This window comes from Capsicum annuum, chromosome 6 (assembly GCF_002878395.1).
Source record: "Capsicum annuum cultivar UCD-10X-F1 chromosome 6, UCD10Xv1.1, whole genome shotgun sequence".
NCBI lineage: Eukaryota > Viridiplantae > Streptophyta > Magnoliopsida > Solanales > Solanaceae > Capsicum > Capsicum annuum.
In genome coordinates, this window is record NC_061116.1 from 193,507,011 (window position 1) to 193,511,900 (window position 4,890).

Below are 4,890 nucleotides of genomic sequence, written 5' to 3' on the forward strand. Positions count from 1 at the left end.
GTATTATTAGAACCTTATGTGCTAGATTTGTTAACTTGAAAAGAAGAAATGATGACATCATATTTAGTGGGTATTTGAAAAATTTTTCATTGCAAACAAAGTTTTTAAAATGAATATTTGGCAAACTTGCCCCAAGTTACTCGTGTATGCCTTTTCGTACCTTTACACAGGGTAAGAGTGTTTGCAGTCTGTTTATAGATAACTATGACAGTATAAGTATAGCTAGTGATAGAGAACATTAAATATATATCAGGACTCGTGTAACTCACCCCTACTAGTTTAGGATTGAAGTGTTGGAGTAGTAGTGGTTCCAATTTTCAGTTGGTCCCAATGTGGTTATTGTTTTTCACTTCCTCATCATTCATTATTTTTAGATGTTTTATTTTTCTATTACATTTCTATTTAATATAGGGACGGTTTCAAGCTTTGCTGAAGTTAAACATCTAGTTGGAATCTAATCTCGTGTAAAGGAACTAAGTAACATCATTGTTGAATGTTGAATCTCTGATGAATTTGAAGGGTCTTGTTTTCTTGCAAATTTTGCAGAAATTTCAAAAAGGCATAAACCGAAAGGCCCGAAACTTTTGCAAATGAAGCTTCTTTCACAAATCTTGAAGCAACAATCACTGAATGTAGTAAGTTCTAATGAAGGTGCTCAAAAGATGAGCAGTGCTCTACGTTGTAAGAAGGTTTCGATTGTTCTTGATGACGTGGATAACGATAACCAATTGGAATACTTAGTTGGAGGACGTGGCTGGTTTGGTGATGAGAGTAGGATCATCACAACAACATCTAGAAACATTGATTTACTTCAAAAGCACGATGAGATATATCGTGTCCCTGAACTGTCTATCGATGAGGCTCTTGAACTTTTTCAGTTGGCACGCCTTTCAGAAAGAGACTCCTGATTTGAAAACCTTTCGATTTTTCTAGTAATTTATGCTAATGGTTTACCCTTAGCTCTTGAGCTATTGGCTTCTTTTCTCTACAAAGGAGGCATGAATGAGCATTAGATAGACTCAAAGACATTGGAGACGGGGAAATTATTAAGCAACTTAGCTTAAGTCTAGATGGATTAAGCCACAAAGACAAGGAGCTCTTACTTGGTATTGCATGCTTCTTCAGAGGAAACAGAAAGACGATTTGATTAAAATACTGAGTAGCTCTGGATTTTACTCAGGATTTGGAACTTACAACCTTGTTACAAAATCACTTTAACCAGCGCATTTTCAACCGCGAAACCTTGTTGGTCTCAGCATGACTTTTAGTTCTCTTGTCGAATTTTGCGAAGAACCAAAGGTATTGGCTTATCCCTTCCATAACAGTGTCTTAAACATTGAATTTCCTTTTACAGAGGAGTTAGTGAAATCTGATGTTTCCATTCCTCCACTTTATTATTAACAGGAATTTAACAAGTTGACAATTTTCAACTTTTCTTTTTCAGAAAATTCACTCCGAATTCCCAGTTTTCAGAAACCTTTCCTGCAAACCTTGGTGATCTAGAAGAGTTGGAGGAGCTTTATGCTGGCAACACCGCAATTTGGCAACTACCAGATTCTGTTCAACAATTAAGCAGACTTACAGTCCTATCATCAAGAAGAGGGTGGAAGGGGAGGAGTAAATCTCCTGGGAGTTTGGTGCACCCGATTTCATTAAATGGTTTGTCAGAATTAAAAAGATTAGATCTCAGTGGATGCAATGTTTTTTGTGAAGAAGTTTGTTCTCTTAGATACTTGTCTTCTTTATTGGAACTAAACTTAAGCAGAAACAAACTTCTTTACCATTTATCATTGATCTTTTCCAACTCCGATACCTTAACATAACACACTGTCAGGAACTAAAGGAACTGTATGCAGAAGATTTTCTGGGCATAGAGAGTATTGTAGCTCTGCGGACTTTCCTGATTTTATTTTTAGTCTCATTCACCAATTATTCTTTTGATCATCAGCCTTATATGGAAAAGAGCATTGATAGCTCAGTTTTGGAGCAAATTCTCAGTTTTTTCCTCTCAGATGCTAAGGTTAATGTAGGCTACCTGCTAAACTATGGCCGGAATGGGATATCAATTATTTTTCCTGGATGTGCAATTCCCACGTGGTTTAAGCATCAAAGTATCGAGGAAAAGATATCCGTTTGAACTACCTAAGGATTGGTTCCATTATAATTTTCAGGGCTTTGCTATCTGCTTTGTCACTTGCATGGGAGCGGGCGTCTATGATCCTGGTTCAGGTTTATCAGGGAAGTATGACTATACTTCCATAAAAGCCAAATTGATATGCAATAATAATCTGGAGAAGCCTGAAGTGCTGGAGAAAGAATGTAAAGTGGGCACTGCATCCAGAACTTGTGGCTGGTATGTTTGCTTTGCCTACATACCATTGTATTTTCTTCTGCAGGTGTCTGGCGCAGATGCTAGAAACCTTAGCCAGTATTGCCTATTTAAGGCATCTATCAACAACCGCATCGCAAGACAGTGGGAAGTTCATCTGGTTTATAAGACATAAACAATTTTTCAGAAGCCGAATAGATGAAGCATCGTTTGGACTTTGAACCATGCAAAACTGAGTCTAACTCAAACTTTCTGTCACATGGCTCTAGACCTGAGCTTGAGGCATTGCTGAAACTAGCTCTATATGCTGGTGTCTTCAGGGGACTTTCCAAGAGTTTAAGGTAACTACATAAGTACCTATTATCTGTAAATGAAAATTCGAATACTCTTGGGAGTCGTTGGTACGCAGATTAAATTATCTTGAGATTATAGTCCTGGGATTACAATCCCTAGACTAATTTATCCCACCTGAGATGTGATAAACTAATCTCAATTTGAATGAGGTACGGTGGGATATTCCAGGATTAAACATGTGATAAGATTTATCATGCGTGTGGTAGACGGTATAAATTTATCTGGGGATAAATCTTATCTCAACCTTAACCTAGGATACCCACCTTTATCTCGTAGACCAAATGACTATTAGATTCAAAATATCATTGAATGTGAATCAATGTGACTTAAAATTAGATTAAATAAACTTTGAAAAAAAAATCACATCCAGAATCAACAGAGAAAAATTGGATTCACATTCTGGATGTAATTTAAGTGTATGACGCTTGCTACAAAAAAGATCAGAATCCGTTTTTCTCTGTTAATTTTCTTCACTGTATAGCAGTTACTATGATGCACTTGCCCTACAACAAAGTGGGTTGAATGATCATTTTGGAATAATAAATGATAATTGGATTATTTTGGGTAAGGAATTTTCACTCAATGGGAAGTTTGTTTAATTTCTCCATTACATTTAAAATCAGTTTTTTTTGAAGTTGCAATTTTGCTTCGACATTCAATTCGGATGTCAAAAGTTGAATTTTTTTTCTTTCCCTCATAAACATGAAAACCCAACAATTTGTTATAACTATTAAAACTTTCCCAACTCCTAGACAATCTTTCCAAATGAACAAGTCATTATTGATAAACAAGGTATTGAAATATCCAACGGCGCTGCATTAATAGTCATATATCTTCATGTTCTTTTAATAAATAAATGCTTTCAGCTACCCGCTATTACAAATTTTTAAATACACATAAGTTTACAAAAATTCATTGGTTCAATAAACCAACAATAGTAGTAAATAGCTATGCTTTCGTATAATCTTCTCAGGTAAAAGCATGCTTATACTTGTGAAAGTTATAATAACCATATAACTAAGACGTAAGCATGATAGACATAAGAATAGTGTCCTTAATGGTTTTTACTGCAGATGATTTACTGCATCAGTGGCTATCCAGAATGGGCAATTGTCAACTAATGTTAAAATTATCTTGGCAATCGAGCAGCTGCAACTCTTTCGAAGTGAAAACTGCACTAAATATTACGGCAACTGAGAAGATGAGAAGAGAAACAACTTGATTAAAAAATAAATAAAAACCATGTGTAAGCTTCTATATATTCTAGTGAAATTTTAGTACAACAATTTTATGCTTTTGCATTTCATCAATAATGGAAAACGTATTTTAAGGGTATATTCGATTATTTAAGAAACCACAAAGTGCAAAATTGACCCACAAGTCCTGTAAAGTAAATGGTGATAAAAGAGCTTCGATACAGCTTTTCACATCACAAGTACTCACTCACACTTGTGTACCCACCATTGTGGATAAACACAACACGAGGAATCCCTGATTCCTCAGAAAGCTCATCATCTTTCAAATCTCCTCAGTAATATGGCAGCGCTTTTCAGGTATCTTGGGTCGGAGACTTGTGAATACAGGAGAAAACACTTTATCCGTTTAGTAACTCTAAAGCACGAATCAGAATTAGTCAACCAATGACTAACATAGAAGTGCTTCCCTGCTCTCAAATCTGTCCAGACACAGCACTACATGCACTCACCAACTTTCCAACCATCCTACAAAGCACAGATTAAGAAGTTACCATCACCTGGAATTTTGAGAATAAGATGTATACATTCTTGCTGAGGAGCCGTGTGATTATTTCATAATGTTTTTGTAATACAATCCACTGAAAAATTTATCTGAATATGCAACACCAAAGACTCTGATACTTGGGTATATTAGTTACTCCATCTGTTTCAATTTGTTTGTCTATTTCAAAAAGAATATCTCTTTCCCTTTTTACCAACTCCTTAATTTCGAGTTTACACGACATGTTTAAGATTACAAGATTAAAGACCATTTTGGTTGATTCTACATATCTTTCGTTTAAAGACCATAAAGTTCAAAAGTAGTCTTTACTTTCTTAAACTCCATGCCAACCAAAATCAAGCAAACAAATCGAAACCGAGGGAGTACTTGTTTTTTGCTTGAAATTTAAATTACAAAAACCAGCAGAGATTGATTGAGCAATAAAATCCCAATATTAGAGCATCGTAAAG

The 4,890-nt window shown here is 35.5% G+C and overlaps 1 long non-coding RNA gene across 1 annotated transcript; it reads left to right on the forward strand.

Moving 5' to 3' along the window:
• Positions 1 to 345: 345 nt before the first annotated feature.
• LOC124899297 lies at positions 346 to 4,556 on the forward strand. Its single transcript, XR_007056585.1, has 3 exons — positions 346 to 1,299; positions 1,445 to 2,670; positions 3,757 to 4,556. It is a non-coding gene; the product is annotated as an uncharacterized LOC124899297 (long non-coding RNA).
• Positions 4,557 to 4,890: the final 334 nt, after the last annotated feature.